Source organism: Mustela nivalis, assembly GCF_964662115.1.
Source record: "Mustela nivalis genome assembly, chromosome: 3".
NCBI lineage: Eukaryota > Metazoa > Chordata > Mammalia > Carnivora > Mustelidae > Mustela > Mustela nivalis.
Window position 1 is genome coordinate 44,579,515 of NC_139022.1, and position 25,034 is coordinate 44,604,548.

Here is a 25,034-nt window from a genome sequence, read left to right on the forward strand (position 1 = left end):
TGCAAATTCCATGGCTGGCAGCCAGGAAAGTGTAGCGTCCCTGGTTGTTCTAAGTGCCTATCAGAACAAAGAGTCGCAGGCTGCTGGGAAAGATGATAGGGTGGAAATGAAGAGCTCATGAGGAAGAAAATAGGAAAATCTAACCAAGGGTAAATGGGGATAATAGGTCCTTGAAGGGTTCAGGCAGAGTTGTACAGAGTTCCGATGTGTACGTGCAGGGAAATAGGCTCTTTGCAAAGCTCGTGGTAAAGTTCCCATCCACCCTTGCAGGAATACAATCGGGTCACTATAAAGATTCTAGTCTTGTTTTGGGGGGGGGACAGGGAGCAGAGAATGAAATGCATTTGCAGGCAAATCGAAACTATGACCATAGAATCTGTTTTCTTCCTTAGAGTGTAATGAAAAATTAAATATTTATTATAAAAGTAGTCATGAAAAAGGCAGATTTTTTTTTTTTCATCTTCATTTTCTGGTGGATGTTTTGCAGATCTCCACAGTCAGTCCTGTGGTCAGAGTGGGCGCTGGAGACCAGGGGAAGTTGTGAGGCTCACCAGCGCACCTTGAGCTGTGGGAACGGCGGTGAGGTAGGCATTTCTGAACTTGGGTTACATTTGCATCCTGGATCCTCAGCTTTGACATCTGAATCCAGGTCATGAAAACACCATTCGCTCTTGGTTATTTGCAGGGTGAGATGGTAACACATGTCCAGCCTGTGCCATTGCGTCTTATTCCTGTGGGCACTCCCTCCCCCCACCCCCCGCCTGCAGTCCCTGCCACAGAGTCTCTGCTAAGTACATGTGGATGATACCTATTGGTTGTGTATTTAGGAGGATGCAAAATCCGTTTTCTCTCTTTATTTTCAACCAGGTTGTGTCAAGCAAATGCTCCTCTAAGAACACTAAATTTGCCCCTTAAGTCCCCTGAAAGATGCTGATGAGAGGATAGAATGACCTATCACATTTAATGACAGAGATGAGTTAAGGGTGGGGGGAGGGGCAGTGACAGAGAACTTTCTTCCACAAATGGCGGCCTGAATGAACATACTCTAGAGACCACGGTCTTAATCTAAAAGCACCTTAAGTAACCAGTTCCACGTGGTCGTTGAAGGATGATGCCAGGCAGCAAGAAGAAATCCTTTGAACCTCGTTCTTTTTTTTGCATCTGTCCCCAGATGAAAAGAAAATGACTTCGAGAAAATTTGCTAGGCTTCGCTTAAAACCATGGCAATTTTGCTAAATGCCATTTCCACTTACCGGTAGCTCTTCCCCCAAATTCTTCCCTGGTGTGAGTGATACGTAAATGCAGCAGAGAGGCACGAGTAAGAGATACTCCCAGTGTGAACAGATGAGATTTACTGAGGGCTAGGGTAGCAGATCGGAGAGGTGGGAGGTGAGGAACCTGGATTCCAGGGAAGTAGTGAGAGCCAAGCAGAACCTGGCTGATCGGTGAGTTACCTCCTTCAGTGGATTCTGTCAAAAGTCCGCCATTGAAACTGTAGTTCTTCATAAAGGCTAAAACACTAAAGCTTTTTGAGAGTAAGTTACTCTCCAAAACTCCTACTCTTTTTGCTGTGCCAGCATTTTACAGTCTCTTTATGTCTTGGATCTGGCTCTTCCTTTTACCAGATTAAATATTTGTGAGCCAGTTAAGGATTATTGTAATCATTTTTTCTTCCTTTTGGCATAATCAATAGAAACATTCTTAACTATTTTATTAAATGAGTCTAGTAATGGCCATCATAGAGTGTGATTTTCATACTCTTGGACTGTATTTATAATGTATAATTAACTTTTAATACACACTGCACACTCTGTGAGGAGCAAAAATATAAGGAAAAAAATCATGATTTGGTCATAAATCTTTAAGTATTAGAACACTTTTTATTTAGAGATTGAAACCGTAATAAAATACAGATTTAGTTTATGGATTATGACATACAGTGGACCAAACCTGTCTTCACTAAATGTTTGGACATTCTCAATTTTCCATGGAAAAATCAGTCGATGGTGATAATTTTCATGTTTTATGTATAAATACAGAACACGCCGGAAGGTATCAGGCTGCAATTTGCAATAATTTACCCACAAGCCAGACACTCCAGATGTTGGTAGCTTTAATTCGCAATAAATAAAAAGCTAAATCAGTTATAATGGTCACAGTGCTTACTCTTCAGTGTTTTCTTTATTACCAGGAACTTTCCGCTGGCTTAGACAGGAGGGGCCCCAGCTCACCCTGGGGGACCTGCTACAGCCCTCCTAGTAATAGCGTGAATGTTCTGAAGGTCTCAGAGCCCAATCCCTCCCTTCTAGGTACTCCGGAGTGCTCGGGCCCTGGGATTTCCTGCCCACACAGCCTGCCTCTGTGAACTGCGCCGCCATTATGGAATCCTCCAGTCCAGAGATGACCAGGGGTGGCTGTTTGGATTGAAGGGAAGAAGTGGCTGCAACTCTCCAGGGGCTGGCTGGAGGTCATGGGCACAAATACAAGGTGAAATCGAGGAGAGAGAGAGAGCAGGGAAAGAGGAGAGCCGGCTTGAGCTCCATGTTTGAGACCAAACTCTGAAAAGTACCAGAATTCTCTACACACACCTCACCTTCCAGGTTATTAAGAAGATACAGTAGGGAAGGTGGGAGGAGAAAATGGATTTTATGTCAAAGGGTTGGGCTGATGGGTGTCTGGGCTTCTCTTTGTTCTCGGCTCTTTCTTCCCAAGTGTTCGGGGTGGATCTCTATGTTATGTTTATGGTTTTGTAGTTTACTATCGGTAACTGAGGGATAAGCCCCCAGAGACCTCAGCCTGGTCTTCACGAAGGACCAGGCCCCTTACTTTGAGCATCGACAACTGTTCATTTTGAATGGAAAGTAAAGACATAGTAATTTAATATGTTAATTATTTCTTTGTCAGAGAGCGAACACAAGGAGAGGGAAAAGCAGGATCATGACCGGAACCGAAGGCAGATGCTGAACTGACTGAACCACCCACGTACCCCAGTAATTTCATTAGTTAAAAAAGATTTTTCTTTCTTTCCGGTGGCCGCTTGTGTTCTCCTCATGGGCTGCCTCTCTGATGTCCTTATCATAGGAACGGATCACGTGGCACTCGTACAGAGTGTTTATTATTGTTGTGTCTGCATAGTCTGAAAAATTGACCCAAAGTTATGCATTTTTTTTTTTCCCCTGGGTTTTTCCCACTTAATGTTTTTAAGATCTGGTAATACTGCTCTTAGGATGGAGCTGATGGCTTCTAATTCCTGCACAGTGTCGGCAGAACACCTTCATCCTCTTTTACTCACCCAGTTCCCCGGGGGAGGGGGCATCCGGGGGGCAGCTCTAGGACTGTGCACATTCTGTGTGATCCTTACAAGCTGAGAATTCCGCTGAGGTATTTACCCATGAGTTAGGTACCGCTGACAGGGATCACGCGAAGGTATTTCATTACTAGGACTGCTGAACCCACTTTAACTCCCCGGAGCAGTCTCCCTAAGTCCGCACCTCTCCACATCTCCACCGGCACTTAGTGTTGCCTTTTGTTCAAAACGTTGCCGTTCTCATGCGCTCACGTGGTCTCTGTATTGCTGCTCACCATCATTATTGACATTAGAAAGGAATTACCAAGTGTTAGAAAATTACACTGTCCTTTCTGAGGTCATGCGGTGCGACTAATGTCTTCTCTTATATAGTCTTGTTTTCAGTGGCTTCTGTCAAGCTTTCGATGTTTCTGCTATTTGCTGTACCTACAGCTGCTCTACGCCAGGTACCACAGAATGCAGCTGGCTGGTGTCGGTGATGCGCGTGTAATTTACAAAGAGGGCACTGAGCTCCGAATAATCACGGTTTCTTCTCCCTGTTGTTCTTCCCTCCTTTTTTCCCTCTATCTCTTCTCTTGTTATATTTTCCTTAAAGAAATACCTGTCTTACTGTATTAGAGATTCATTCTTAATTTTTCAGTGTTTCCTGATGTTTTACGTGTTTGTTGAGATTTGCCACCAGAAGGGTCCCCGGCATCCTTCCTCAGCTCCTCCCTGAGGAAGCAGAGTCCAGGTAAGTGACAAAAGAATTCTGAGACCATCTGCATTACAGAGAAAATAGTCCTATGGCATTAAGGGGGGGACAGATGTGTCTAGAACCTTGTCATTCAGTTCTCAGAGACACGTTAGGGCTTGGCTATAAAAGCACGAGCAGACACATGGGCGCCAAGTAAGAACTTCAAGGTTGCATTAGCATCTTTCCACCTCATTGGAGGTGAGATAGCCCCGGCATGTTCTCCAGGAAAAGGTTTGATGTGGAGTCAGAGAACTTGATGATGCGGCCAAATTGCCCATTTATGTTCATTTATGGTCAACTCTGGTTTTTCTGTTTTTATGTCCATGCCGTGGGCTTTTAGTTTGGATAATAAATATGCATGACTCTCTTCTGGGCTCTCTGCCTTTTGTGCTACTGCTGACACAGTTGGCTTGCAAGCTGTTTCCATCCCAGAAGCAAGGCCGAGTTCTGAGGAGGGGTCAGGAAAAGAGAGTTGAGCATTCTGCTAGGTCGTTAGTCAGCAACGCGGCGGGGGGGGGAGTGGGCACAATTTTGAAACCCTGAGGACACTGGAAGGCAAGAGCCCCATCTGGGGGTAGTTAGGAGTCTGTGGAAGAAATATTTAAAAAAATGTGACATTGTACTGGTAGAATGAAATTTGTTTTCTGGAGGTTGATTTATGAACAAGGTTCATAAAATCTAAGCATGTGTCTCCATCTTTTTACAATGGAGGCAAACATCCCTTTCCCTGTGGCTTCTCTGCTAGGCATTCCAGAGCTCGCGTGAGCAGAGTTTTGTTGTAGGACAGAGTTAGAATCTTGTTCTCTATAAAGGCACGCCAAAGAGCCACACTAAGGCTGCTCAAAGTGCTTTGTGTGCCAGGATTCAAAATCTCACCTATGCTGAGCCATTCTGTCACACGGACTCATGTGGTTAGTGACCTGCAACTTCCTTATTGCTACATGGTACTTTCCCACTAATCAAGAGATTTTGCCTTTTGACCCATACAGTAACATGGAAGAGGACAGCAAAATCTAGAAAAAGAAAAGCAGGCAGGTGAGAATTATCACTTATGGATTGTACCTCTCTGGGGTAAGCGTATTGTTTTGATAGTCTCAGGAAAAATCCTTTTGTCTATCACAAGCTGGGAGAAAATCGGTATCAACCTTCCGCAAATACCTGTAAAGCTCTGCTCAGCGAGGAGCACTTCTAGGAAATAAAACAAAATAAAAATAGCCCCAAGAAGCACAAAGTACAGTCAGTGTAGAATGTTCTTGAATCCGTTTTCGGGAGGTCTGTGAGGTTTCTGTCGTGAGGACCTACAAAAGCAAAAAAAAGATTTCTCTTACTGTTGCTAAATCAGAATTGCACAGGTGTCTGAATGAAGGAGACAGGGCCTGAGGGGACATGGTTTCAGGGTACTGGGTGGGCTTCCTCCTCTGCTGGGTGGTTACTCTTCTCTGTCTCCATCTTGATATGATGCTGGAGATTGGGAAATCCCATTCTTCCTTTAGGATGAATGTGTTGATGAGGTCTTTCCTGAGGGAGGGGTAGACAGGAGGTCAAACTTGTGCCTAGAGCAGGCACTAGACCTTTACCAACAGGGCCTCCCGCTCCAACTCGTTTCCTTTGCTTCTTGCTCTAGGTTGGCGTGGCGGTGCTGGGCCTGGACTCAGAATTCTCAAGTCCTGGATTCAAGTGTGGGTTTCCATCTCATCTGTTGTTTTGCCTTTGGCCAAATGAGAATCCTCATCATTACCTCCCAATGTGATGCAAGCTAATCCTAGTAGTAAATCCGCAAAACACTCCCTATTATTACCTTTTCTCTCAGAAAGGATTATATTCTCAGCACAATACTGCTGAGCATTTCCTGTTCTAGCACCCCCTTCCTGGGGTTTTGATGGACCTGGTTTGGTGTCCGACAGCTTGGAGAACTTGCTTGTTGCTACTCCAGTGATGGTTACGGCTTGGCATGGTTTAGGACCTAGTTCCTGGTCCTCATTATCTTGGGTGTGACATTAGCTAGAAATCAGTAAGAAGGCAACGGTTTCATTCGATGAGAATGAAATATTTTGATAAAATCCTAGGTACATAGAAAGTTGGTCTTTTTTTTTTTGATCCAGCTGGAATTGATGTCTAAAAATTTTATTTATTTTTGAGAGAGACAGAGTGAACACAAGCAGGGGGAGGGGCAGAAGCAGACTCCATGCTGGGCAGGAAACCCCATGCAGGGCTTAAATCCCAGGGCTCTGGGATTATGACCTCAGCTGAAAGCAGATGCTTAACAGACTGAGCCGCCAGGTGCCCTCCAGTTGGAACTTCTAAAGCATATCTATAATGCCTGAATTCAGCGGCCTTAAGTCCGGTTGACTTCCTCTAACATGCTCTGAAGCACAGCTCCTGTTGTTAACATACAGAATACACTGTGTCTTTTTAGATTCTCAATAGCAAGGCTCACTGTTTTAAGCAATCCATTAATATTGTGGTTAACTCCTAGTGTGGATTTGGGAACATCATTCTTAGGACTATTTGATATAACTAGAAGCGGTTAGCAGCAATTAGGTTTCCTAAAATACTGACTTTCCTGCAGTTAATGAAACATTTATATGCTAACACCTGCCTCAAATTAAAGTCTGGCATGCCTTCGTCTTGTCTATGCAGTGTGGTCCAGAACCCACAGCAGAGCACCTGGGAGCTTGTTAGAAATGCTGAGTCACAAGCTCACCCCAGACCGAATCGTCAGAATCCAGATTTTAACAAGAGGGCTGCTGGTGATTTGAATGTCCACTAACGCTGACGAATACTGTCCCAGTAGACCTTACCCACTGTTTTAAAGAGAGATGAAGAAGGCAAGAATTATTGGGTGCCCTTGTCACGGAAGAATAAGGAGAATCCACAGAATCGCTTAATCAGGAATGTGCTCATCTGTGTGGACCAGCCCTAGCCAAAAGAAATAATGAGAGCGACGTGTATAGTTTTAAATGGATACACTGCTCGCTAAAAAAGTAAAAGGGACAGACAAAATCGGTGAGACATTTAGTTTAACCAAATATATCCAAAATCAAACGTGAAGAAGTACTGAGATATTCTGCATTGTTTTTCATGACAAACCTACATGTCTATTAGATTTGGAGCAGCATCTCAGCTTGTATAAGCCACATGTCTAGTGCGCAGTGGCCATATGTGGCAAGTGGCCACCATATTGATGGAGTGTTACAGATGAGGACATGTCCTTTCCACCCTACTCCAGGCTGCCCTGAATTGCTCAGGAAAGGGTACAGCATTAAGCTTATCCACCTAAATGCTGGAGGTGAACAGACCCAGACCCCAGGGTCCACCTCAACCCTCTGGGCTCTCCAAACGACCAGACGTTATCCTGCAGTGGTAGGATAAAATGACAATTGGACACAAAGTGTGTGTAACAAAGTAGACTCTGTTGATTGATAGTTATCATTATTAAAAAGGAGGGCACAGGTTGATTCGATGATTATCGATGAGGGATGCTTCATAGGTTTATCAGTCAAGGTCCACCAATTCTGAAAGTTTGCCTGTCCCCGCTCCTTCTCCCTATGTACACACACACTTCTCCTGAATAGACACCAAGCTCATTTATGCCTGAACATGCCAGTATTTATTTCCTGAGAACATTTTCTTACATAATGAGGATGTAATGATCAATTCATGGACTTAAAACACAATGTTCTTTCCTAGCCCACAGTCCATGTTTACATTTTGCCAGTTGCACAACGTGGGTTTTCCTTCCTTCTCATTCTCGGATTCAGTGAGGATCATATATGACATCCAAGTATATTCTTTTCTCCCGAAACCTAGAAAGTTGTCTCGGGCTTTTCTTTGGAAATAGAGGGTATGGGGAAGTAAAAAGATCTCTCTCTCTTTTTTTTTTTTCCTTGAGAGAGAACAGGCTGGTTACATATAGGCATATCCCCCCTCAACTTGGTTTTATGTCGTGTTTCTTGAGGACTGCCTTCAGGTTATATACTTGGGAAGGTTAGCCAAATAGTTTTTAATGAAGGTACTAGTAAACAGCAGAAAAACAGCACCACTACAAAGACTGAAGGGATCTTCCTGCCCTTGGATCTCTTACAGGTACGACAATTGGCTGAACAAAAAATGGACAAGCAAAGCAATGCAGGTGAGTCAGTCCTCCTTTTGGAGCTGGGAGAACAGTACAACAGCATGATCATGGTGGGACGGGGTGGGGGAAACAGGAAATCACGGCCAGTAAAGAAAGCAAGGTGAGCTTTCCAAGCACAGGAAGTAGAAAATGCAAAGGCAATGAAGTATCGAAGGACAAAAGTATTAAAGAACATGGTGGTTTATAGTCACTGAGGCTAAGAAGCTAGACTGTGCCCACTAAGTATTGCATGTTAAGCTAAGGACTTTGAAATTGATGCTGCTGACAAATATTTGGAAGCATGAGCATGAGATGATTGGATTCATGTTTGAGAAAATAGCTCTTGGGGGCAAGGGAACAGAAAGGCAATAGAAATTGAAGTCAGGGGTTTTACTGAAAGAGCTCAGGACAGACATGAAAAAGGTAAAGAGAAGAGACAGTTGGGACATTTAAAAATTAGAGGAGAGAATCCAAGATGCTTGAGGTTTAATTAATAATAATTAGTATTGATGGTAATGGCAGCTGCCAGACCGTGGGTCCCTACTCTTTGACAGTAGCTGAGAGATCCCATCAATCTTCAGAGCAGCTCCATGAAGCGGGTGCTATTATCAGAGTGGTAATTATAAGACATAAAACTGTTTGAGTGGATGATAACACCAGGAATCTAGGCAGAGACTATGATGTTGCCAGCGGACCACAGAATGACCCTTTACCAGTAAGGCTTTGGAGACCGATCTGGGCTGGTGCTTGGGAGGTGTCACCTTGTTGACGTAAGAGCTGCAGTCATACTGTCTAGCAGGTGACTAAGATAAACACTGAACAGGAACAAACACTACCATATAGTAAGGAATGCTCCAAAAAATGCCAGATGTTAAATGGAAAGAAAAATACCATATGTGTATGGTACACCATTTTTTGGCGTTGCTATAATTGGCCTAGCCCAGTTTAGTCTCATGGTAATTGTGGCTTTCCAGCAGGGCCTGATTTGTAAAGGACACACAGTTTACTACTTTGAGAATAGGAGTTCTGGTTCAACACGGCAACACTGGAAGATCCTGAACTGCCCTGGACCCACAGACCCTACAACTGCATAAGGAATAATTTCCTCTGAAAAAGACCTAGAAACTAGCTGAACACCTCCTACCTGGGACGTGAAGAAGAAGAAAAGACCAGCATTGAAGGAGGTAAGGCAGCGACACCATCTAGCCATGTGACCCACAATCAGAAGGGATTTCAATGCACACAGCTAGGATTTTGCATCCCACATTGGGCACCCCAAATTAAAAACCAATGTGGCTTGCTTCCAGGAGGTCCCCAAGGCTATAGAAATAGTACAAAAGGGGCTCCCGTGCCTGTATTCACCTACCGTCAGGCCCCAGGATGGAAGCAGATCAATCTTCAAGTGGAGGAAGAGGCTCATTTGCTTTTGGAAAGCACCTTCAGCCTCCTTGGTTGCTGTGATCCTGTGGCACCAGGATGCCCGCCCCCCGGGGGGGGAGCTTTTACATGCACCTGGCACCCCAGCCTCTGCTAGCCCAGACTCCTCCAGAGTCCCATAGGACTGTAAGAATCCAAGGTAGTTCTTAGCAGGTGATAACCCCCAGGGTACTGTATTGAGAGATGAAAAAACACCCTTTTTATGGGAAAGAGGCCCATTTTTCATGCAGTTTTGGGCTGAGGTTTAGCGCACACACATCGAGGGGTCTCCAGAGGTGTTCTCAGGGAACATAGGCCGGTCGTTGCCAGCTGGGCACTCACCCTCGGCCGTGCTCTAGCTAGTCCAGAAAGCTTATACATGTGGCTGGTGCCTCAGTGTTTTGTGAGTGCCACTAAGGAGACACCTCCAGGTAGCCTGGCTATGGTGGCCAGCAATGCCTAGGCCCCCTAAGACAAGAGCATGAGTGGAAGTGGGGAGGTGGAGGGAGAGGGAAAGTCTTCAGCAGGCTCCACACCAGCATGGAGTCTGAGGCAGGGCTGGTTCTCATGACCTGATCCCACACTAAGAGTTGAATACTCAAGCAACTGAGCCACCCAGGCACCAACCTCTTCTTCTTTTTAAAGATTTTATGTATTTGAGAGAGAGAATGCACAAGCAGGAGGATGGGGCAGAGGGAGAAGCAGAAGCAGGGAGCCCAATGTGGGGTTTGATCCCAGGACCCCAGGATCACGACCTGAGCCAAAGGCAGATGCTTCACCAACTGAGCCACCCAGGCAGCCCTGGACACAGCTGCTAACTGGGATCCTCCATGCCTGCATAATGACAGATAATGACACACCCTCAATGACTGAGAACCACTAAAAATAAAATCAGTTCTTAGAAAATCTCAAAGGTTTGAAGGAGAACCAAGAGCTAGGGGGAAAAAAAAGGGTTAAAAGATGAGGTTCATCTCCTACCCACGGCCACTTCTTCCAGAGTGGAGAGTGGCTTTTATATACAGGGCATGAAAGGAAAAAGAGATGGCAAAACCTCAGGAAAAGAAGTCCTTAATGAAATGGAGATGAGTGATGTGCCTGATAAGGAGTTCAAAATAGTGATCATACAGTAAATCCGGTAAATACCAAGCTCAGTATTGAGTTTGGTCTCCTTGAGGAGACTGGAAATATAAGAGTGTACCAAATAGGAGTCACCGAGCCAAAGAATACAAAAGTGATATGAAAATCACCCTAAAAGGAGGCCATGCAGACTGAATGAAGCAGAAGAAAAAGGCAGTGAAGTAAAAGACAAGGCAGTGAACTCAGCCCATCAGAATATAACCAAAAAGAAGAGAAGAAACAAAAAAGTAAAAATAGCTTCAGAAACTTAGGGGACAATACAGGTAGACCAGCATTCAACATTCACATTGTAGCACTGTCAGAAGGAGAAGAGAGAAAGAGGCAGAAAAAGGACTCGAAAATGTGTCTGAAAACACCCCGAGCTTGGGGAGGAACAAGACATTCAGATCTGTGAAGATCAGAGAGTTTCAAATAACTTGAACCCAAAGCCAAAAGAGAAAAATCGTGTTAAGCACCAGGAACCCAGGGGTGCCTGGGTGGCTCAGTGGGTTAAGCAGCTGCCTTTAGATCAGGTCATGATCCCAGGGTCCTGGGATGGAGCCCTGCATCGGGCTCCCTGCTTCTCCCTCTGTTTGTGCCCTGTCAATTAATAAAATCTTAAAAAAAAAAAAAAAATCTCCAAAAGATGATCAGATCTCTGCAAGCCACAGACGAGTGGCAGGGTATCTTAAGAATCTTCAGACCCAGAACACTTCTGACAAAGTTGTCATCAGAATTGAAGGACAGATGTATAGTGCCCAGACAAGCAAAAGCTGAAGGAGTTCATCATCACCATTTACAAGCCTACAAGAAATGTTCAAGGGACTTGTATAAGCTTAAAAGAAATGGCACTAATTAGTGACAAGACCTATGAAAGCATAAATCTCACTATTAAAAGTAAATATATAGCAAAGGTGGTAGATCCTATACTTAACTTCTAAGATCACTTAAAAGCCAGTATAAATGTTAAGACAAAAATAGTAAAAATACCTTAATAAAGGGATATACAAAATGTGAGGGGGAGAGAGAAATTCTAAGAGTCTGAGAATGTATTTAAGTCCTTACCAAGTTGAAACAGACTGTACTTACAATGAGGCTTATATACAAGTTATATTCATAACAGTAAGCATGCTGTCCCTTGAGCAACATGGATTTTTTTTTTTTGTAAAGTGGTCCACTATACTAAGTGTATTTTCCTTATGATTGTCCTTTAATTTTAGTAAATACAGTATATAATACTTGTGTAGTACAATATATGTGTTAATCAACTATGCATAGTATTGGAATACTTCCAGTCAGCAGTAGGCTGTGAGTAGTTAAGGTTTGGAGGAGTAAAAGTTATATGCAGACTTGGAATGGCATGAGAGCAGGGGTCAGTGTTCAAGGGTCAACTGTAGACCAACAAATGATGAACATAAAGGAATCTATGAAAACCACCACTGAAAGTCATGAAATTACAAAGGAAGGAAACACAAGAAAAAGGAATAGAAGAACAACAAAAGAGAAAATAAATAAAACGGTATAAGTACATACATTTCTTAATTACTTGAGTATGTCTCCACTTAAATTCTTCAAAGGACACAGTGACTAGACAGAAAGAACAAGACCCATCTCTATTCTAACTACAGTACACTCCAGTTATAAAGCTACACACAGACTGTAAGTGAACAGATAAAAAAGATGCTCTATGGAAAGGAAAGGAAACCTGGAGTAGCTATATTTATAACAGACCAAACAGATCTCAAGATATGTATCCAATTCTCTATACCAATTTTACAGATGACGGGATGAAAGCATAAGTTTTATGCAGCCAGTGAATAAGGGACATTCAAGATTTCAGATTTTTCTATAGCTACTTTAAACAAAAAAGAAAGAAAGAAAAAAAAAAGAAATGAGCAAATATTTGCCAAGTGAAAAAAAAGGACATTACATAATGTGAAAGGGTTCAATCCAACAAGAGGAAAAATATATTGGACCCAACACAGAAGCAGCTAAATCTGTAAAGCAAATATTAACAAACCAAGGAGTAAGAGCAATATAATAATATGAAACTGGAATACCCCTCCCTCACTGATGGATAGATCATCTACACAGAAAATCAATAAGCAATAGGGTCCTTAAATTACACATTAGACAAAGTGAACTCAAAGGATGCCTATGTAACTTTCCATCCAAAAGCAATACAATACAGTACATAGGAAGAGACTCTGAAATCTTAGACCACAGAACGTATTTTAATAAGCTTACAAAGGCTGAGATCACATCTTAATCCTCCATAATAGTATAATAGTATACTTTCTATCTATATTATCTATATCTATATTATCCTACATAATAGTATACTTTCTATAGGAAGAAAACTGGGAAATTTACTAAAAGGGGGGTGTAAAACAAGATGCTACTGAACAACCAATGGGCCAATGAAAAAATCAAACGAGAAATTAAGAAATGCCTTACTCAAAGGAAAATACAACATACCAAAACTTAGGAGATACAGAAAAGCAGTTCAACAAGGGAAGTTCATAACAATAAATGCTTATATCAAGAAACTACAAAAAGATCAACAAAACTAAGAGCTGGTTCTTTGAAAAGAAATAAAACCAACAAACCTTTAGCTAGACACATTAAGAAAAAGGAGAAGTCACCCATATGTCAAAAATCACAAAAAAACAAAAAACAAAAAAAAACAAAAAAAGGAGACCTTATAACTTATACCACAGAAATACAAAAGAGCAGAAGAAGCTGCTAGGAAAAATAAACACCAACAAACTGGACAACCTAGAAGAAACCAATTTCTAGACACACGAAAACTACTTTTTTCAAGACTGAGTCATGAAAAAAATCTGAGCAGACCAATTACTAGAAATAGAATTTATTCAGTAATCCAAAACCTCCCAACACACCAAAGTCAAGGACATATCTTCCCTGGTGAATCCTAACAAAGACTCCAAGATTATTAACATCGATCCTTCTCAGCCTCTTCCAAAAAATCAGTATTCAGACATTTCTGAGTTTATTTTACGAAGCCAGATTTATCCTGGTACTAAAACCAGACAAGCCCACCAGAAGAAAAGAAAACACAGGCCAGTATGTCTGATGAACAAAGATACAAAAATGCTCAATAAAATACTAGCTAACAGAATTCAACAATGTATTGCCAAGATCACACACCATGATTGAGTGGGATTTGTTCCAGTGATGCAGGGAGGTTTCCAAATCCATATACCGACAGGATGCATCATATTAACAAAAGGAAACGTAAAAGTCATGATCATGTCAATAGTTAAAAAAAAAAAAAAAAGCATCTGATAAAACTTAAGAGCCATTTATGATAAAAACTCTCAACAAAATCCCTATAGAAGAAATGTACCTCCAAGTAATAAAGGCCAAATGTGACAAGACCACAGTGCACATTATACCAATGGTGAACATCATATTAACAAAAGGAAGGGTAAAAGTCATGATCATGTCAATAGTTGAAAAGAAAAGCATCTGATAAAACTTAAGAGCCATTTATGATAAAAACTCTCAACAAAATCCCTATAGAAGAAATGTACCTCCAAGTAATAAAGGCCAAATTTGACAAGACCACAGTGCACATTATACCAATGGTGAAAAGATAAAAGCTCTTCCTCTAAGATCAGGAATAAGACAAGTGCATTCTTGCCACTTGTATTCAACATAGTAAATGCCATCCTAACCAGAGCAATTAGGCAACAAATTAAAGATATCTAAGCTGGCAAGGATTAAAACTGTCACTATTTGCACATGACATCTAATAGAAAACTCTAAACATTACACCAAAGAACCCGTTAGAACTAACGAATTTGGTTAAGCTGAAAGATACAAACTCTACATATCAGAGTATGTTTTCTACGCACAAATAATGAAATTCAGAAATAGGAATTAATAAACCAGTTCCATTTGCAATTACAGCCAAAAACCATGAAATGCCTAGGAAAAATTTAACCAAGGAGGTGGAACATTTGTACTCCGAAAACCATAAGAACCTGACACAGAAACAAATACATGGAAAGATATGTAGTGTTCTGGATTCTACCCATTTTGTTAAAACGTCCATACTACCCAGAGCAATCTACAGATTCAATGCAATTACCATCAAAATTCTAATAGCATAGTTCACAGGAATAGAGAAAACCAGTCTCAACTTTGTATGGAACTACCAAAGATCCTCAAACCAAAGCAATCTGGAGAAGAACAAAGCTTGAGGCATCACACCTCTGATTTCAAACTTGATCACAAAGCTGTATTCATCAACACACTATGGTATTGGCATAAAAACAGACACACAGATCAGTGGAAGAAAGATTCCAGGAATAAATTCATACTTTCATGGTCCATTAATTTATGATCAAGAAATCAAGAATACACAATGGAGAAAGGACGGTCTCTTCAATAAATGATATCAGGCAAACTCAGTCTTATACACCATATACAAAAATTAACTCAAAATGGACCTGAATGTAAGACCTGAAACCATCAAATTCCTAGAAGAAAACATAGGGAGTAAACTATCTGATGCTGGTCTTAAGTTATTATTTTTTGGATTTGACACCAAAAGCAAAGGCAACGCAAAGAAAAACACACGAGCCACAGTACAAAGGATCCGAATGAGCATTAAAAAAAAAAAAAAAAAAAAACATACAGATGGCCAACAGGTACATGAAGAGATGCTCAACATCATCATGAGTAGGAACATGCAAATCAAAACCACAATGAGCTATCTCCTCATACCTATTATGGAGACTATTACCAAAAAGACAAGAAATAACAAGCCTTTGGCAAGATACTGAAAAAAGGGAACCTTGTGTGCTGTTGTTTGGAGTGTAAATTGTCGTAGCCTCAAGGAAAACAGTATGGCAGTTCCTCAGAAAATTAAAATTAGAACCACCATATGATCCAACAATTCCACTTCTGTGTATTTATCCAAAAGAAATGAAAACACTAATTTGAAAAGATATATGCACCCCTATGTTTACTGCAGCATGATTTACAATAGCCAAGATATGGAAACAGCCAAATGTCCATGATGGATGAATAGATCAAGAAAATGTGTACACACACACACAAACACACTGGAGTATTATTCAGCCATAAAAAGAAAGTGATGCTGCTCTTTGAAACACAGATGGACCACTGATGGCATTAGGCTAAGTGATGTAAGTCAGAGAAAGACAGATAACTGTATATTCTCACTTATGTGTGAAATCTACAAAAACCCCGGCAACCGCCAAGCTCATAAATATAGAGATCGGGAGCGGATGGTGGGTGGGCAAAACAGGGGGAAGGGTCAAAGGTTCAAACGTCCCATAATAAAATAAATAAGTCACGGGAATGTAATGTACAGCATGGTGATTATAGTTAATAATACTGTCTTGTATATTTGAGAGCTGCTAAGAGAGTGGGTCTTAAAAGTTTCCAACACACCCAAAAAAGCTTTCTAGCTACGCATGGTGGGGAATGGTAACTAGACTTATTAGGGGGATCATTTCTGCACATACTCCGATACTGAATTGTGTTGCGTGTGACAACAGCCCCAGCTTGTGAATGAAGCTGTACCTTGCCCTGAATGAAGTACGCTGGTTTGTCCCAGATTCCCCACTATTTTGTAGTGTAAACTTTCATATGCCATTTAAGCTCTGCCTGGGAATTAGCACTTCTGGAGATCCTGAACACAGAACGCTGCTGTCTCACTGGAAAATAATTTCAGCAAAATATTTAAGGCTTTGAACTCCAAGAGGGATTTTTTTAACTGTTAGTTTTGTAGGGCTAAGATTATAGCTACTAGATCTTGATCAAAATCCAAGGTCTCTTACATTAAATAGATCCCCGCATTAGTGTTTCTTAATAGCTCGAAGTAGCTGTATTATGTATTTTTCATTTTGAGGAACCAAACTGACAATATTTTGCATTATGCGGATCCTGCATTAGTGTTTCTGTACAGCCTGAAATAGTTGTATTATATACTTTTCATTTTGAGGAACCAAATTGAAGATATTTTGCATGTGGAAGAGGAATCATTTAAGGAAATATGAAAACCACTCATCTAGCTTAATGCTTTCTATTACTTTGCAAACATTTATTTCATCCCTTGGTTACTGGCAGCTCTATTACAGTTTAGAGGCAACAATGGAAGATTTTATGGTTTATGCTTCATTGGAAGAAAAAATAGGCTGCAGATATTTGACCTCAGATAATTGTGAATCCCACTGAGGTTGTGCTACGTATTTTTAGCGACGATATGTTTTTTAACCACAAGAAAGTGTGCAATGCCATTTATCCTGGGAGCTTTCTTTTAGGACCCATAATGTCTTTTTGTGGATTTTTAATATATACTGTATATGGTTGTATTGTATATTATATCTCTTATTAACTCTAGTGCCATCACTAATGTTTTAATATGTAACTGGATGTGCCTCAAGGGAGCAGTTTGTGTGTTTTACTGGGAAAGAGCACACAAAAAAATTCTCCCTCCTGTTCCCTTCCATTATAAATTAATATCCACTACCAGGGGACCTCTTATGATATAAAATTGTCATCCAGTGAGTGGTATGGTTGAAATTACCATGGAGGGAAGCCAAGGAGCAGCCAGAGTCTGACGAAGACGGCACCTTGTCTGCTGCACGTGGAACCCCTGGCAGCTTCCTGTAATTTACGATAAATAATTTACATTGCTAATTTCAAAGTTTAATAGTCTGCATTATATTTTCCGTCACAGTCTTCTCTAAACGGCAGTGCCTTTTCTGTACAACATAAGAGTATTCTAATAACATGGAATCATTCTGGCCAGCTCCAGAGTATTCTGCAGTTGCTACAAGAGAAGATTTTAGCCACTCAGAGCGCCTGGAGGACGAACGCTTTTAAGTGGCGTCACTGCCGGCCTTGCCTTTTCAGTCTGGCAGGAGAGGAGTTACAGGGAGAAGTGGGTTGATCCGTAATGACAGTGCTGTGTATTGTAGTGTGGTGGTTGCCTGGCAACTCCACCTGCGGAAACGAAATACTGGACTTGTAGCCGTATTCAGACCCTCTTGCCCAGTTTTACAGGTATTTAATACCTGAAGCTCAGGAAAACACTGAAGAGAGAGGAAAAAAAAAAAAGATTTGCTCATTTGTTGACACTCTATCATGGGAGAAGGTCGCTGGGGGTCAACAAGTAGATGGTACACAATGCTGTGAATAGGCTGGCAAGTATGTGAACATCTCTTAAATGAGGCTGAGCCTCACCTCACTTCCATTCCTTACTTGTGTCTCTGCCAAGGACAGATCTCTTCAAGGGAAGAAGACTTACTTTCATGTGTGAGCTTCTGCACTCAGTATGGGTTAGGTAACATGCGAAGGAGACTGAACCCCCGGTCTTTTTTGTCTGGGGTGCAGACTCAGGTCACACACCCAACCATTACCGTGTATTCTTTGCACATGCTTTCAGAGATCAAAGCAAGCTACGGGTGATGCCCAGTGCCCAGCCTACGGCGTGTGGCTTCAGTCTGGGGCCGGGAGCTTATCACCTTGGCCTTGTGGTCCCGAAAGCTTCAACTCTCTTGCTCCTGACTCAGCTCTACTTTCAGAGTATTTACTGCTTTGGGCTTCAGTACAACTTACCTTCACCCCATCATTGATCCTCCCCTCTATTTAAATCAGGGCCACACAGAAACACAGTGAGGGAAAATTGGCTAAAAGACAGTCCATTTTACCAATGAGAAAACCATCCTTAGGGGTAGGGCAGTATCTCAAAATTCTAGAAATGGATAGGGTCATTGGGTGAAATATATTAAAGTGTGTTTTTAATGCATGGGTTAAGCACCTATATTGCTAATGATATGAAGTAACACTTTTTTATCATTTCCAGGTGTTCTAGTGGCTGACATTTGGTCATTAATCTTCAATACAGACCTCATTTTAGTTGGCTGAGGAAGCTGAAAAGTACTCACTGCTTTGATCTTTGCAGGAATCATATGAATGAAAAGCCTTTTTAGTGGCCACAAAAACACTCATGATTTCCATCAGTTGATTTTATCCTAGATCTGTACATCTGGTCATAAGGAACAAAGGAGTGAGGGAACAGAGCTGAATCAAAATGATCTATTTCCCCTGCCTCTGTCACTTGCTAAGACAGCACAATGTTGTCTGCCACAGCTCAAGAGAGGGCACATTTATTAGATGTGTTCCTGAATCCACTGGCATTCAGTTGGGGAAGGAGTACTCGTGTATTATAGAAAAAAGACTTCGTACAGGAATGAGACATTATCTAATTATCAGAGAAGCTAGGGAAGGAAGGATGAAGAAGTGAGAAATGAAGGACCAGAGAAAGTCACCAGCAGCTTTCCAGAAGCTCTGCGGCTGTTGGATAGGCCAGAGCTTACAGGGGAAGTTGAGGACTGGGCATGGCCAGTTACCAGCACAGGCTGGCCTGACGCCGTGACAGGAAACTGGCGAAGAGCCTCTGGAAATCTATCTCCTGCGGAAGCAACTGCTTCTCTAAGTATTCAGCCGCATGTGTGGTGGTGAGCCTGGGCCACTATAGGTCCGCAATGCTGCCATTCGTGGAAGAGCTGGCCCTAGCAAGGACAGCTGGTTCCCACTGCCCCTCTGAACTGGTTTCCATTAACCATAGGCAGCAGAGAATAATGGCTGCTTCACTTCTGTCTCCCCAACTCATTCCAGTTCTTAGCCTGGGACCATACAGGGAAGAGGATTTTGGAGATAGTCATAAATTACTTGCTTATCTGGGAGCAGCAATCAGATAGGAAAAGGATGACAAAGTCAAAGAAGGTTCAATATTAACCCTGATAGAAAATAAAAATGAGATTGTCACACACGCCATGTTTAAAGGAGGAAAACCCTCCCATGGAGCAGCTCTGGGAGCAAAGTGTTCTTGGAGGAGGTAGGAAATGAGAAAACCTTCCACTAGGAGGGACAAAATAAGCTCACCACTGCCTTCAGTGTCAGTCAGCCTTGGAAATCAAGGGAGCAGAGGGGACTGTAGAGGTTCAAGTCACCAAATCATTTAATTCTGCACAAAGGAAGAAGTCCTTATGAAAAGCAGCTCAAAAACATTCAATGAGAAAAGGAAGGCGCTAGAAAAAAACATGTATTTTGAGTCTTTACAGAAATCAGTTAACAACCACCACACGTATGTGTGAAAGTGGCAGTGTGTTGTGGTTGGGTACCATGTTTCCCCTGTGATTCAGACTTTTTGCCTTTAAATTGTTAATGTGTCAGGTGGCGAGTTAACCCCCAGCACACGACTCTAATCAAGCTTTTTTTTTTTTTTTGCACTAAATTCAGGTCACATTTATAATTTTTAAAAAACCATTACGTTAATTGCCAATTCAGAACAATAAATAAGCTCCAAAAATGACCCAGGAGAATAAAGCATGAGTAATAACAAGATCCAAGGCCATGAAGTGGGTCATCCTTTGAGAGTTCCTCTCTTTCAATAGCATTTCCTTTACTGTGTCTTTAATTTCCCCTCTCATTTTACCTTTCCTCTCCTTGTGAGAAGGCCTGGATCATTACCACAATAGATCAGCCCTTTGATTTCTATTCTCCTTCAAAAAGCAGACATGATAAATGGTCTGCTTCTTTCTGGCATTACTCAATTTGGTTTGTAGTTTAAATCCACATAAAGCCTGCCTACCATTATGTGTTCAATTGTGTCCTCCCCTACCCCCTACAAATTCACATGTTTAAGTCCTAACCCCCAATACCTCAGAATATGACTGACTGTATTTGGCTTGACAGTATTGGAGATAGAGTCTTAGAAAGGCAATTAAATTAAAATAAGGTCATTAGAGTATGCTCTAATCCGGTATGACTAGTGTCCTTAGAAGAAGAGATCAGGACACACACACATGGCAGCCATCTATAAGGCAAGGAGAGAGGTCTCAGAAGAAACCAATTTTTCTGACACCTTGATCTTCGAATTCTAGCCTTCAGAGAAGTGAGAAGATAAACTTTGATGGTTTAAGCCACCTGTTAGGGCAGGCCAAGAAAATTAACACAACTCCTATTTCGAACTGGAAACAATGGATATACTACAGTTAGTTAGAACCACTACATTCTGTCCTCTGAGATAAACCAAATGGATGCAAGGCTAAAGGGTCTATCATTTTTGTTCTCAAAATATAAAGACTGCCAGAGAGGATTTGATAGCTTTACTCCATCTGGGAACTGAGATCACTATCAGCATCAGGGTGGTATAATAAAACATTTAGCACATCGAGAGCCCAAGTTTTGTGTTCGAAACTCCTTCCTCTGCAAGTTAATTCTACTTGTGCCATACAATAATTAACACTAGTTTCCTCACTTGTCAAATCTGAGTAAGAATCATCTGCTAGGGTTCTAGTTCAAGATGTCAGTGTGGGAAGATCCTGAACTCTCCTCCCATGGACACACCAAAAAGACATATGGAATTGTTTCCTGTGGGGAACAAAACAAAACCAGCCAAACAAGTCCCATATAATGGGCGAACAACCAAAAAAACTCATGTCGTGGCAGGTAGAAGACACTGACAAAATCACATCTTAAACCCCACTTGTGGCATGCCGCTCACGATCAGGAGGGAGGTCAAAATCTGAGCTTCTCCTTGAGGAGTCAAGGGTTTGGATCCCACCATAGGCACTATAATTTTTAAGATGTGCACCTGAGAAGTTGAGCCCTAGAAACATCTAACTTTGAGAGTCAAGAGCGCTTTTGTCTTCTAGACCCACAAGAGTACAGCAAACTGAAACAGTTCCTGAAGGGCTTATGCATGGAATCTGCTGCCCCAGAGCGTAGTGTAGAGGTAGCAGACCAGAGGCCACCACTTTCTGTGACAAAGGCTTGTATGTCTTAGCACATTGATCTGCTTACCTCGCTATCTAGAGGCTTCCAGGAATACTTTCTGGGGACAGAGACCTGCAGGCACCATATTTCCACTCTCCCTCTGTCTTGCTCCAGATCAGTACTATCTCCCAGAAAGGAGCTTCTACCCTAGTCTGGCACCCCGATTTTGGCAGCTGCAGCCCAGGGAACACTTACAGGCATTCCCTGCACTGCTGGCCAAAGGGTCTTATGTCTATGGACTCCACAGGACTATAACAAATGGAGAAAGAGTTAAGTGGCTTAAATAAGCACTCATCTCGGGGTAGACTATACTCTTCTCCAGAGACCCTAGAGGGTCTATACTCTTCCTGTTCTCTGACCACCATGTTTCAGTGTCTCCCAGTGCAGGGCTCACACAGGTCTAATACCTTGGCTTTTCTGTCTGGGACTCCAGGTGTTGTCACTGCTGCTCAGGGAAATGGTCTTAATCACGTGGCTCTGGTAGCCCATGTGGCTTACAGTTATGGGTCTCATGAGAACATAACAGAGTTACTGGTTGCCTACCACCCCCAGAACAGAGCCCAGAAAGTGAACTGAAACATACCCCAGTCCTTTTGTCAAAGAGGCCTATTTGCTTATCTTAGAACTTTGGTCTAAAGGAGGATTCTGATCTGGCATTTATCTAGAACAGTGAGATACTCTTTGGGGATGGAGGCTAGTGAATGGCACCTTTATGTCACCCTCTGCCTTGCTCTAGGTCACTGGCATCTCCCAGAACAGAGCTTGTACACTTGTCTGGCACCCTAATATTTGCATTTGCCATTTGGGGGATACCTTTAGATTGTCAGACTCTGGTGACTAATGGGGGTTATACCTGCAGTTCCAAAGTACTATGTATCTTTGCATTTTTTAAAAAAAGATTTTGTTTGTCAGAGAAAGAGAAAGAAGGAGAGAGTACAAGCAGGGGGAAGAGCAAGCAGAGGAAAAAGCAGGCTCCCTGCTGAGTAGGGAGCCTGACAATGTAGGACTTGATCCTAGGACCTTGAGATCATGACCTAAGTCAAAGGCAGACCCTTAACTCACTGAGTCAGTCAGACATCCCCATCTTTGCATTCTTTAAAAGATGCCTTTGAAGGTCTAGTTTTCAATCAGGTGTTGACTGAGATCCTTCCCATTAGGACACTGACAGGTCATGGCATGCCTTCACCTTCTGAGGACCATGAAAAATAAAATCAGTTCCTGGGACAATCCCAAAAGTTTGAGAGATAACCAAGAGCTACGGCATGGTTAAACAATTAGGTTCATCTCCTACATGAGGCCACTCCCTCAAGACTAGGAGTAGTAGTTGTTTTATCTAGTGCATAGAAACAAACAGAATCAAGCAAAATGAAGAAATAGAAATAAGTTTCAAATGAAAGAAAAGACAAAACCTCACAGAATAAAACCTTAATGAAATAAAGATAAGTCATTTATGTGTTGAAAAGTTCAAAAATAATGTTCCTAAAAATAATGTTCTAAACAAGCTTGCTGTACTTGGGTGAATAATAGGTAAACACATAGAGAACTTCAATAATGAGAAAGAAAATATAAGAGAGCACCAGATACAAGTCAATGAGCTGAAGAATAAAATTAGTGAACTGAAAAATACACTAGAGGGGTTTAATAGTAAACTAGATGAAGCAGAACAGATCAGTGAACTTGAAGAAAGGGCAGTGAAAGTCATCCAATTAGGGCAGCAGAAAGAAAACAAAAAAGATGAAGACAGCTTAAGGGACTTAGGGGACAAAATCAAGCAGACCAACATTGACATAATAAAGGTCGCAGATGGAGAAGAGGAAGAGAAAGGAGCAGAAAACTTATTTGAAGATATACTGGCTGGCAACTTTCTTAACCTGGAGCAGGAAAAGTCCTCCAGAGTTAAGGAGTCCAAAGTTTTTCAATTGATATGAACACAAAGAAACCCACACCAAGACACAGTATAAATAAAGCATAAAAATGTAAAGACAAGGAGAGACTTTTAAAAGCAGCAAGGGAAATCAACTTGGTGTGTATAGGGGAACCCCCATAAGCAGACTTTCAGCAGAAACTTTGCAGGAGAGAAGGCAACATGATATATTTTAAGTGCTAAGGAACAAACAAAACAAAACAAAGCTTTCAACAAGGATATTCTACCTGGCAAAGTGGTCATTCAGAATTAAAGAAAAGATACTGAATTTACCAGACAAACAAAAGTAAGGGAATTTACCTAGAAGAAATGTTAAAGGGACTTCTTTAAGCAGAAATGGAAACATGTTAATTAATAAGAGGAAAACATATGAAAGTGTAAATCACATGGGTATAGGCAAGTATGTATTAAAATTGAGAACAATATAATATAAAAGTGGTGGGTTAATCACTTCTAAAACTAGGACAAAGGTTAAAAGACTAAAGCAGTAAAAATAGCTACTTTTTACTGGGGACAAGGGATACCCAAGAAAATTTAAACTGTGAGATAAAAAACATAAAATTAGTGAGGGTAAAAATGCAGAACCTTAGAATGAGTTCAAATTTAGTTGTTAACATAAAATAGACTATATAAATAAAATAAGTTGTTTTATGTAAGCCTCTTGGTAACCACAGAGGAAAAAAACCAAAAAACAAAAAACCTATGGTAGATACACAAAAGATAAAGAGAGAGGTATCTAGGCATACCATTCAGGAAAACCACTGAATCACAAGTAGGGCAAGAAGAAAGGAATAGAGTAACTACAAATCACCCAGAAAACAATAACATGGCAATAAGTACATACTTATACTTAAATGTAAATGGACTAATTTCTCTATCAAAAGAGTAGCTGAAGAGATTTTTAAAAACCATCTATATGTACGCTGCCTACAAGGAATTCATTTTGTATGTAAGGAAAGACTGAAAGTAAAAGGTTGGAAAAAGATACTATATACCAATGGAAAACAATAGAAATCTAGCTATATATAGATAAAATAGACTCTGACAAAATTTAAAATAGACAACATACATATGACAAAAGGGTCAATCAAAAAAGAAGATATAACATTTGCTAATATTTACACATGCAGCACAAGGAACACTTAAATATTAGCTAACCTAAAAGGAGAAATAGACAGGAATATTAACACTGTAGGGAATTTTAATACCCCAGCTTCACCAATGAAGAGATCATCTAGACAGAAGAAAGTAAGGAAACACTGGCCTTAAATGAAACATCAGACTAGGAGAACTTAATAGACATACACAAAACATCCCAACCAAAAGCAACAGGATGCAGATTTTTCTCAAGCATATTAAGAACATTCTCCAGGAAAGGCTGTATGTTAGGTCCAAAACAAGTGTCAGTAAATTTAGGAATTCTGAAACCACACCAAGTGTCTTTTCAAAACACAATGGTATGAAACTTTAAAAAAAAAATGCAAGAAAAAAAGTGGAAAAGTCTCAAATAGATTGAGAAAAACAACATGCTCCTGGACAATGGATCAAAAGCACAAATAAAAAAAAATAAAAAAAT

At 41.2% G+C, this 25,034-nt stretch overlaps 1 long non-coding RNA gene across 2 annotated transcripts; it reads left to right on the forward strand.

Moving 5' to 3' along the window:
* The first annotated feature begins 3,670 nt into the window (after nucleotides 1-3,670).
* Nucleotides 3,671-9,341, forward strand: LOC309861727. 2 transcript variants are annotated; one of them, XR_014310155.1, is made up of 6 exons: nucleotides 3,671-3,753; nucleotides 3,948-4,040; nucleotides 5,033-5,078; nucleotides 5,668-5,722; nucleotides 8,130-8,175; nucleotides 9,135-9,341. It is a non-coding gene; the product is annotated as an uncharacterized lncRNA (long non-coding RNA). The 2 variants fall into 2 exon arrangements; XR_014310156.1 differs by lacking the exons at nucleotides 8,130-8,175; nucleotides 9,135-9,341 and adding an exon at nucleotides 6,684-6,885.
* Nucleotides 9,342-25,034: the final 15,693 nt, after the last annotated feature.